Below are 12,403 nucleotides of genomic sequence, written 5' to 3'. Positions count from 1 at the left end.
ATTGTTAATTAAATGCTTATATATTTTTTGTTTTTCTTCGTGGTTTTGAATTGAATTTAAGTTATTTAAAATTATATAAAAAAACGCATTAACTTCTTGGAGAAAATGGATCATTAAACAATGGATTATAATTGATGTTTGTTGCAACATTGTACATTTAATTCTTCAGCTATATGCTGAAAATCATGGTTACTGCATGCACTCAAACATAAATTTCCTCCCTACTTCCGTAACACTGCCGCGAATTAATGTCGATAAAAAAAAATAATGGTACAACCCAAACCCATTTGCCTAGCTTTCGCCTCCTTTACCTATAATCACTCTCCTTAACAAGAATCATGTACAGGCCATTACGTCTTTAATCGTAGCTTTTTAATATTTTGCCATTTACAAGTTGATCAAGCTGCAAAGGTGTAAGAAATAAGGTACCATTTCCCTTCCGCGTTCGTGCGTGCATTCCACCCGGATCGGATCGGTGGAAGGGAACTGCAATAAGCAGCATATACGTTCCTCCCATGCGCTCGCGGTTGTGATATGCAATATTGTATCTTGTACGTTACTAGCGGGAAAAGCAATAAAGAAAGCAAAAACACCGACACGAAAACTTCTTCGATCGCATTCAGCTTATAATATCGGTAAGGGGCCGGCACATTTTGGGGGCTGGACGGGTGATTAAGTTCGCGCCCAACCAACCTCTGGGCGAACGAATGGCGAACAGTGTTATATGCTGCCTGGTGCGAACAACAGATTGTGCGAAAAAATGGTGGTGGTGCGAAAAGACGTCTCACGGGTTCGATCGGTGATCGTCAAGCAAGGATTTATAATCCTTGTCCACCCTGTTCCTCCTACCTCTTTCCATTTATACACCTTTACAAACAGTGACGCTGCTGCTTCAAATAGAGGTCCTTTTTCACGAAGGAGAGCAAAGAAAATAGATTTAAAACAAGCTGCCCCTTTAACGATCGCGAACTTGCGCAAATTTCCCTCTCCTCGCAAGGCTCCAGCGTACAGAGAGAGAACGTACGGGAGAAGTGAATTTTCATACCTGCTAAAGTGTTTGTATGAAATATGTTTCCCTATCGTTTCTGTAGCGGAAATCGTGAGACTACACTTTGTCTTGCGAAGCAATAAAAATAATAACAATTCTGCTCAACTTTGCCTTGGTCGGTGCCGGTTACGCCCACCGCCATACCCGGGTTGGTGTGGGATGGTTATGGACCGGCCGACCGATCGAGACAGGCAAAAATGGCCAGATGCAGGCCGCGCGAATGCAAAAACTTCCACCCAAGCCGCATGACACTGTTATGGGGGCGCTATGGGCTATTGGGCAGGCAGGCAGGACTTGCATTCGCGCGCTACGCTTCTGGGACTACTTTTCCCACTTTTCGTATGGAGCCAAATTCAATCCCACCATCCCCTTGTCCACCATCATCTGAAACTTTTTCCTCCCCTCGGGGCGTACCGTGCGGCTCCGTGTGGTTATGCTCCGTGGCTCGGCTCTCTATCGACACGATACGGTTCCGCCCCCATCGTTAAGGAAACATCCCGTCCAGATCGGTACGCTGGTCGGCCCCGGTACACGAGCGGACAGGCGGAAAGGTGCGCTAAAATAATGCAAAATCTTGTGCCCTGCCATTATGGGGATGCCCCAGGATCGTACGGTTCATCTCGGGTGTCGTTATGGGTATGGATATGGTGCAGTATCCACAGATGCGAGGCTGTGTTTTTGTTGTTCTTGCTGCTTCGCTTTCGATTATGCTTTTGATTGGGTGCTGTGTGTGAATTTGCTGCACCAAAAAACAAAAAGGGAAACCACAGCGTCAAGAAAACAAGAGCCAAACATTATCGAACCCAATAAAACGATCATTGAACTGCAATCGAATGCGCTCGCGCGCGGTTTGGGGCCGGCCGGGCAGCGGATCCGGTTGACTTGTACAAGGCGATCCTGTTGCCCTTGCGTTATTATGTTGAAGCGTATGCGTCCCGATTCCCACGAGGCATGATGCATATTTTTGTGAAAGATGTTGGAATTCTTATGTTCTTGTGTACTGTCGCCGCTCGAACGACAAACTTTCCTTGGAGGGATAATTTTTGTTTGCACTAGCTTATCTTTATTTTCGAATAATCTGTTACCAAACTTATCACACGCTAGTTATCGTGTACGCTAAAGAGAATCTTTTAGTCGAGATTTGTTTTGTCCAACACCAAATTTACTGATTTTTTTTACTCCTTTAAACTCCTTTGTATGTCCTTTATTGAACCAAACTTTTCAATCAAAGTAGTTTAGGTTTGTGTATCTTTCTGTTACAAATTAATTCCTTTCTTTTTCCATTGTTTCCTCGTGTTTTAGTTCATTTTATTTGTTTCTCCCCCTTGTTGCACATTCTTGGCATACATGGTGATTGCTTTTCATCACGAAACCAAAGAACGATGCATCTGTGAAGCGCTCCTTTAGAAAAATAAATACATTTTACGCGCGTCCGTTGTGCGATCATCAACGCAAGATCATCGAACAATATGGGCGGAGTTGCTGGGATCTCGTTACCTCCTGATTATTATATGTGTGTTGTCCTCTTGGGCGCACTACATAAATAGCCTTTCGAACGAGGAACTCTCTGCAAAAATGATGCTTGTTTGATCAAGATTGACGTGTCCACATCAAGGTCAAAACGACGCTGCACGTCAAAAGCTTAGGCAAATGGCAAATAAAGTTTAACCGAACATTGTGTGAAAAAGTAATCATGTATTGTTTGTTTAATATTGAACAATTTTTATCAGCAGATTTTTTCATTCTTGTTTTAAATCAGAAAAATTTAATTTACAATTTTGTCAAATTTTCTCAATATCAAAAGTGACTCATACAAAGGAGCGATGCAAATGATTTTCAAACGCTTACATTATAAGCAGTGGTAGAGCATTAAACAAGGAAATGAGTTAAAATGCTACAACCTACTCACCCCCAGCCGAACAGACGTAATGTCCACCAATTAGCTGCTCAATAAATCAATTTTATTGCTCATTGATAGTGCCCACCAGCCCCACGAACGGCCGTCAAAGGTTAAATAAAGCCCTCTGCCCATCCCTCATCAAACCCGTCGGCTGTGGGAGGAGGATTGAGGTTAAACGATCCGTGATGTTATTTTTTGTAGCCGGCAGAATCGAGCAGTTTCGAGTTTCACCTTTTTTTATTGTTTGAGGACGATAAGAAACCAAAGATGTATCATTCGCACATTATTGCACATAATGGGTAGTCCGGATGTTTTTTTTTTAATTTCATTTTCAAGATTCTTTTTAATATTTTGTTTAATTAACCCTTTTGAAGATGAGCCTTAGGGGACTCATTGATGTGCGCATTATCCTGCAGGCAAAATGAGTAATGAACCATATTGATAGTGGGTAAAAGGTGTGTCAAAAAGAGGTTGGGCTTGCATTTAAAGCTATAAGTGGTAAAAAGTGTGCATTAAATGATAAAATATGTATTAATTTTACTTATAAACGCTCAAAAGCAATCAAAACATGCAACATATTATACACGGTAATTAAATAAAAGCATTTTACTGCTACAGGCGCTCATAAAACAAGGCAATTGACAAACAATTCTGTAAAATTTAGCATATTTTAGGAATAAATTCCTTAGCTCCCTTATTAATGCAGCAACTTTTCGCATAATGTACTATAAAAACAAACCACATACAAATGAAAAGACATTAAATTAACGAATGAGGTAAACTGAACGCAAACATACCAAGAGAGACTCTCACTCATACCCAACACACACACACAAACACATGCACACAAATGTACACCGGGAATGGGCGAAATCCACATGATTTTTGCTGCTCGTTAAATGGCTATCAGAGGTGTAATAAAAATTAAAAGTACGGAAAATTATACTTTTTATCTATGCACCGTTTCGCAAACGAATCGGTGGGACGAAATGGAAACATTGACAGGGAGAAGCGCGGCTTGACATCCCGCCTGGTAGGAGCAAGCAGGTGGAGCATTATGAGCCAACCCTCCCACTGATTCGATGCTTTTTTATCCCTCCAAACCTGGCAAGAACAAGGTGAAAGAGTAAGAAGAAACCCTTCCCGGGGCTTGTTGGTTGGTCGCGGTAGGAAACTTTGTCCGGCACTTAATTTCATTGTTCGTGGGTCATATTTTATGCGAACGGGTCTCTGGCTTTAGCTTAAATGCATTTGGAAATGATAATCCACCACCATCGCGGCTTTCCCCTGCGCGTTGTGCCTTCACATCGTAAATGAGAGTTTTTTTTTAATTGTTGAAAAAGAAGAAAGACAAATGAAATAAACTCGATTTTTACGAGTAAAAAAATCCAAAATCTCCTTCTTTTTTTGAGGATTCAAAATAATTATCTGATAATGTTCGCTGCTAATTATATGCCAGTACGAATGGTTGAATATCCCTTTCCCTGTCGTTTGATTTAGGTAAAAGTAAACAACAACCAAACTCACACAACATTGTGCCGGTTGTTAATCTTTCCTAGAATGTTGTGCCAAATCCTTCCACCATCAGTGTACAATCTTTAGCTTTGATTTACTTCTCGGTAAGAATTGCTTCCCTTAGCTTGTTCCTATTACGGCCGTAAGTTTTATGCATTCACAAGCGAAGTTCGTTCCTAGAGCGATGTGCTTCATAAATCCATGGTGCGCAATAAACAGGATTACGATACACATTTGCCTCTTTGCCCTTTCTCACCCAACGTCGTCTGCCGCTAATTTCCACTAATACCGCGCATTAATGCGCACTGCACAGCCGTCCCAGAAAGTGATGGCTCAGCGACGTGCAGCTCAAAGGCTAAGTAGAGCAGCGCGTGTAACCAAAATCGCAAGATGAGCAATGAAAGATGCAAAAGGGCAAATCGAACAACAACCAAAGGAACCCAAAAAAAGAAGGAAAACGATGTGACGTTACTCTCCGCCAAGCACCCGTTGCTCGAACGGCCAGTGTTCCCGGGTGTCCATGGGTGAGCAGCCACGTGGCGCTGGTTTATTTGCACAATGGGAAGCAACTTAACACACAGTCACTTGTGCTTCGGAGGGCGACGATCGTGAGTCCGTGTCATCGAAACCGGAAAGTCATCAGCAAAGGCAGTGTCTGGCAAACGCTGTGTTGGTGACTTCCTTTTCCCTGCCTGCCTGCTTGCCTGCCGCGACGCATCAAAATCGGATTTATTTTACATATGTTTCGAATATCCTCGTGGGAGTGTTTAGGTTATTTATCCACACCACTGCATTGGAGGCAGAGGGGAAGGGATAAGACCGGAGGAGGGAGAAAATCGAATGACTCGAGCCTCGGACAGGCAGGGCGTATTTTCGCCCCTTTCGCTTAGGGGAGGAAGATTTATGATCCCGTCGGTAGTCGGTAGCGCACATCAACGAAGGGAGGGAAATATATCTCGGTTGCCCGATTTTTCCCCGTTCCGTCCCGCCGTATCGCAAAGATACGCATCGAGGGTTTGTGTTTTGCTCTGCTTGCTGGCTGATATATCCAACCCTGAGTGTTTATCATTTCTTCTAGCCTGTACGGGGGAAGTGTGCACGGGGAAGTTAAGTTAACAGGGACGACCCCGTCCCTGCCGCTCGTTCGAGGTTTGGTATTGTTGGACAATTTGGACGACGTGCAAAGCGCGGCACTGGGGTAAACATGCACAAGGAAGCTGCTGTTCGACTGCAAATCCTCATTCGTTATACTTGGACGGGAAGGCTCCTCGCCTCTTCTCAACAAAAGGAAGGAAAAACTCACACGCATATCACTGCGTTGCGTCATAATCGGTTAGCAATGATTTTTCCGCCACCGTATTTTTCCTCTCCATTCAGATCGGAATGATGCAACTAATGGTGGGGGTGGCGGTGCTGCTGCTGCTACTTAGAAATTTAAAAGTCACCCTCGGAAAAACACGCCACACGAAATGGAAGAAGAAAGGAGAAAACAGCTCACGACCACGTAGCTGAAATTGGTAAAACCAACCCAGAACGCTGGTAGTTAACAGGATGATGGATTCGTATTAGGTTAATGTTGGTTATTTTGTTCGCCACGGGGATTGGTTGGTTTTTCGTGTTATAGTTTTTGTTCGTTTTTTAATTTTGAAGGGACAGGCGTAGTGGGAAAATGTTTCAAGTAATTTCTGATCGAATTAAAACAAATGAGAAGGGTTGTCAAATGGCGAAGGGCGAGATCTACTAATCCTGTTAATAATGTGTTTAATATTAATTATTCACACTTCATAATGCACGCAGTTGATCGAGTATTATATTTTTATCAGTATCTAGTGGCATGATTTTGAGCGTTTTTAAGTAAACACGATCCACGATATTATTTCGAGGTATGAGGGTAAGTTTAAGAAAATTCACGAACGTTATGTAAAATATATTATTACAAAAAAAAGGATTTGCTGCTTTTTTTAATTGGACTAAAGCGTTTTGAAGTTAAATAAAAAAAAAACAATAATTCTAATTCAATTAAATAACAAATTCACTCAATAATGTTAAGAGACATCGAATGTTATGCTATGCTCAAAAACAAGTAGCTATGTTTAAGTATGATAACATAACATACTTAACATAAATAAAATCCATGAAAACATTCAAAGATACACATGTAACAGCCACAAAAAATACAATAACAATTAATAATAAGGCAACAACAGATTTATGAAATAGAACATCAAAAACGATGCTTACGGGTCGTCATGTTTGAATTCGCATTTTATTATATTTATTATAAAGTATGAACATGAAGATTGAAGATGAATTTTAACAATTACTTCAATTACAGCCGGACGTCAAATGGTTTCTATTTGCAAGCAAATAGAAAAATCATGATCACATCGCAATATATCATCAAAGATCATGAAGTTTGGTGTTACAAAGAGTTATACCATAATGTCGGAGTTTGCTGCAGTTATTCGAACAGAGCTATTAGAATTTGAATAGCACAAGCATACAGAACCATGCGAATCAGAGAGAACAATTTTTATCAGTAGTTTGCCCACTTTATTGGTACGAAAAGGGTCAGCCATTTTTTTGTTGATAGCATGATACAAATAAAGGACCTGTCACGCTTACTTGTCAATGAAAAATTAGATTCAACATATCAACAAAATACATCTATTCCATAACTGCCGGGTGGGTGGTGGACAACCATTCTTGAAATAGGTGGATTTACACGAAAACACACAGATTACACATTTATATGCAAGGATCTGGAAGCGAATGGTAACTGGCCATTCCTGCAGACACATGTAGTCACACGCACACACACACATACACATTCATACATACGCCCAACACCATGCAAACTATGGAAAGTAGTGCTGTAGGAAGTGCAGAGATGTCCACACTTTACTGTATTTGTATTTCTATAATATGTGTTTTAATCTAACGAGCTGATAACATGTAAAACATGTTTGCACATTATGTTATCTGATTAATATGCGGTTCTTTTCTTTTCGCCTTCTCGCCATGCTGTTGCTAGTGCTGCTGCTGCTGCTGGTGTTGATTTTCTTCTCTTGTTTTTAGTCCACGTTCCCTTCGCTGCTTTCGGTCTCCCGTGCACCAGTTTGCCTCTCGGTCTCTCGCTCACCTCGCTTCTTGTTTATTTTTTTTTTGTTGCGATACCAATTTTTAATGCTGCTTTCCTTCTTGGCTTATACCGTTGGGCTTTGCGGTCTGTTTGCTGCGCCACATCGTCCTGACTTTATTCAACAGCAGCACCCTTGCTCCCTTCGCATCACGCGCGCGCACAAAACCGTCTCGCAATGCCCCCCATCCCGATTTTCATCAGCACTTTTGCACCAACATAACCGCGCTCCTATCAAAAATCCCATCAACTCGGTGCTCGATGCCGTTGCAGAATGCTGCGTTCTCTGCCCTCGACGCACCGCGCCACACGTGGGGCCGGGTATCGTTCTTGCAATTTTTGTCATCGTTCACCACCACCAGCACCACCAACACCAGTCGAAGCACCGGCCATCGGTGGCGTTTGGCGGTGACGACGGCGGGGCTACACAGTACGCGCAAACAACAACCGCCAGGTAGAAGGGGGGCAAAAAAATTCCCACACGGCCGCAATCGAATCGCAGCAAAAATGCAACCGAGTTATGGGGAGCTTGCATTTTTGTCGCTTTCTCGCGCTTGCCAAAAGGTGCAATGCATTTGCAACATTTTAGTTCCCCTCCGGGTTCGCGTTTCTGCAACCCATCTCGATCGTTCTGCTTAGCGATGATGATGATGATGACGATGATGGTGGTGGTGATGACGATCGTTTCGTTAACGTGCAGCTGGAGGCCGCATAATAGTAAACAGTGAGCGTCGTTCAGCACGGCGCGTCGTCGTACAACAGCGGTGCAAATGGCGTGATGGTGAACTTGCACCACTGACTGCATTTCTTTTCGCTGCCCTGCCCCGTGCACAGCTCCTTGTATAGTGCTTGTATCTTGGCATCGTTCTACACGGTACACATACGTGGCGTGGCGTGTTGCCCATTGCCACACTGCTGCAGCCGAGTGCAATGGGAAGGACCGTAGGATAGGGAGGCAACGACTAAAAGGGTTAGATTAGGAAATCCAGGAACAAGCGGAACGCAAAGAGCCTGCGGACTGCCCTCGACGGGGTAGGGACTGCATTATCGTTGCAGTTTTGCATCCAAAACCAATTTTTTGCACCTTTCGCGCGCGCGCGCCTTGGTAGAGAAAGAGAGAGAGAGAGAGAGTTGGAACGTGCGACGACATCATGGGCACACACATGAAATATGTAATGAAAGGTAGCTTTTTTTCTTCTACAAGTTACCGTATTTCACCCACGGTAAATGTAAGGGAAAAAGTGCATATGCTATCCATAAAATAAAAGTGGAAATGGTTTCGTGGCAATGGAAAGGGAGCGTACACCTTGCAAGCTTGGCTGCAGGTTGTTTAAATGGAATGCAGTTTTGTTTGGCTCGATGCATGATGGGCTAATTGTTGGTCAAAATCGTTAGCAAATGGCTTGTGTAGTGTTATTTTTTTAAAAATGCGCTTGCAAAGCGTCTGTTGCAGTACAGGAACAACCCTGTATTTCAAAGTTTATTTGTCTAAAAACAGATAAATAATTTGAAATTATATCCACAAGCTATAACATACTTTTCGCTTGCTTACATACTTTACCCACAATGGTGTAAGACCACCGCCGCGAATCCAATTACTAATGCAATACGGCACACATTTATGAAGCTGCTGCCACTGATGGAAAATACACCTCCAGTGAGCCGTTCACACAGGAATTATGTATTCACCTGCAATACCGCGGCATTCGTTAGACGCGCATGATGGGTAGTCATTATTTTGACACTAATATTATGATGCACTATCGCCACAAACTGGAATAGGTGTTGCATGAGATATTGGATGTGTTTATTACCTGTACGTGGTGTTTGGTAAAGATGTTTTTTCTTCTGATTGATAGCTCAAGCGTAAAAACCACTGTGAGCACTTATGAGTTGTATGAAAATACTCAAATCTAAAGTAAGTTACAATTGTAAAAACACACGCTTAACCTCATAAAACCCAGAACGCACCGCCATACATCACCATGCGCATGAATATTCCAAATATGAAACACCGCCGATAAGAACGATGCTGCTTATCAGATCTATTACACGGTTGACACCGAAAGGTTTCGTAGCGTCGCAGCGGGTGAAGCATAGAATTGAGCATTACATTATCCGATATAAACTCATTTTCCAGCCAGCGAGGAATGGAAGAGCAAAGAGCTACAAGCTAATTTGGCAAGGCTTCCAGTCTGCGGTTTGTGGACTCGGAAACCCGGAGTAGAAACCGGGTGGTTGTACAGGAAGCACCATCTTGGCATCGGGTGCGAACACCGGGGAAACGATCTACTCTGCCACCGCTCTCGAAAGAAATAATAATAATTAATAATTTAAATATGTACACATGGGCAAATAATTCATAGGCCATTTTGTTGTGCTCGAGATCTAGAAATCTAGAAACAAATAAATCTCACTAAAATATGCATATTGAGATTTATTGTGCGAGATTTCGGCCCCGTTTCGGGTTGGCTACAATGTGTGATCTATGTAGCAGTATACGTGAGTGTGTATGTGCGTGTATGTGTACGTGTGACGTGGAAAGCCACAGGACACACGGTACGAGATATTTCTGTGTGAAAATATGAGATATATGACCAAACGGTGCTGCAGCGTTGCCGAGCAAACGAGCTGTGGCGGAGAGCTAATAATATCGACTCAGCCCGATGCACGCTTCCTAAACAAGTGCATTCGTTTGCTTCACCCACCTTCTGCATTTCTCACCTTCCTCCTTCGATGAACTGGTCAACTAATATAAGATTTTTGGCATTGCAGCAACACTCGTGAGCTCGTCGTCGGCCCGGTTTGTAAAGTCCGCACGACGACATTGCCTCTAGCGTATCTTTTGATTTTAAATTAATTGTTTAATAAATATTCAACACCAGTAAATGGGAGGTTGAGCTGTATTCACCCGCGCTCGACATGCATTCACAGACCAAACATTGAGAATAGCAATTTTCGTACGTACTTTGCAAATTTATATGCAAATCAGCTCGTTCCTGGTCCGGAGCAAACGGCTGCAAATGGGCATTCGTGGTGGGTATCCGGAACGCAGCATGATCTAGTTTGGTGCAGCAATAGTTGTACGACGCAAACGACACATGAAGAAGTTCCACCAAATAAGCCAAACAGGATGATCCCGATACCAGAAGGCTATCGTATCGAATCATCGTTACAATTTGTGTGGTCGAAAAATGCTTTTGGTGTTTGCTGTGGTTCAGTTTCTCTTATCCATTAGAGGCTATTAGGTGGGCTTCATTGAGGCAGATGTAATTCACAGATTTTGGTAAATAATTTTAGCTAGTGCAGGATACGTTCCGATGAAAACGTAAGTAAGAAATACGTCTCTTTTGAGAATAGGTTTTCAAATTTTGGGTTGTAATTGAATTCTCATTGTTTATAATTGTAATTGAAATGTTTCTTTGCAATGTTAAAGCCGGGGGACACTGTCCGTACTCGCTAGTGTAATATCGATTTTCACTAGCGCATCTGGCGGTGGCTGGTGGTTGCTTTTTTTGGTCGTCGGGGGAGTGGTCGTACCGGATCTCAAAATTAATTAGTTTTTTCATCGTTTTTGATGCGAAACGGCTGAAATATTTGCACAACATATTTATGTATCAAGTACAATGCTTTCCCAGTCTAATTAAAGTGAAAAACATGGAAAAATAACGTATTTTCTGGAGCAGCCCCAAATGGTTTGGCAAAATGCTTCGGTCAGCCGCCACCAGATGCGCAAGTGAAAATCGAAATTACACTAGCGAGTACGGGCAATGTCCCCCGGCCTTTACATGTTCTAGAAAAGCATTCATCATTATCTGGAGCAAATTTAAGCTATATCCAATTTAATTAACGAAGAAAGCTTTAAACTTCCCTTATGTGGAATGTAGAAAGTATTTGATGAAGACATTGCTACGAAACAATAACGAAATAAAACCGAAATACCTACCCGTGCATTTTTCATACTCTCCAATCCCACTCACGCAATCCATCTCATACAGATGGTTTGGTTTATAGCGATGAAAGGGAGGAAAAGCGAACAAATTCCGCAATCCAATGCTTGAAAACGGAAAGAAATGCAAACGAGCCATGCTTCTAGCTTACACTCCCTCGTTGCGCCTCTTTATCATGCAAATTAATGTCGTTAAAAATGCGTTGCTTTATAACGGCGCCACGGCCACGGCTAAACAAAGGTTCTTCTAATAATGAACAAAAGATGGCTGGAACAAGATGGCAGCCGAACGAGTGACACGAAATTTTTCGGTAGTCCTTGAGCGCTGAAGAGCGATGGAAACCCTCGTAAGCCTCAGCCTCAGCCCCACCGTATGCGCTGAAAGGGTGGTAGAAAGCACACGAAAGCTCTCCAGCGGTGAAAGAGGTCACCCATGCCATCGGTATGGCCTTATAATATGCGTCCCGTAAAATCGGAACAATAAAAGTGAGCATTAAAAATTTTATTACGATTTTAATGCCAGTGCGATTTCATGATAAACATGGATTCCTGGTGGTGTGTCGTTGCCCCGAGCACTGTGCCATGGGCCGCGAGAAGCAGCTGGTTGCTTGTTAGTTCAGTGGTGTAAGCATCGGAAGATTTAATAGTTTTGGCGTTGGCGAAAGGGCAGCGTTTCCGGTTTGTTGAATATTGAGGTAATGTTTTTGTTAGCAAGGGAGTCGATTTGATCTGTTATTTTGGTTAGCGCTCAGTATGGTTTATAATCGAGTTAGAACTCGGAAGAGTGCTTGATGCGGCAATAAATTAAATTAATGAGCTAAATAGAAGAGTTTAGACGTGTTTGTGTATTTT

The sequence above is a fragment of the Anopheles arabiensis genome, chromosome 2, assembly GCF_016920715.1.
Source record: "Anopheles arabiensis isolate DONGOLA chromosome 2, AaraD3, whole genome shotgun sequence".
NCBI lineage: Eukaryota > Metazoa > Arthropoda > Insecta > Diptera > Culicidae > Anopheles > Anopheles arabiensis.
This window is presented reverse-complemented; position numbering follows the sequence as displayed.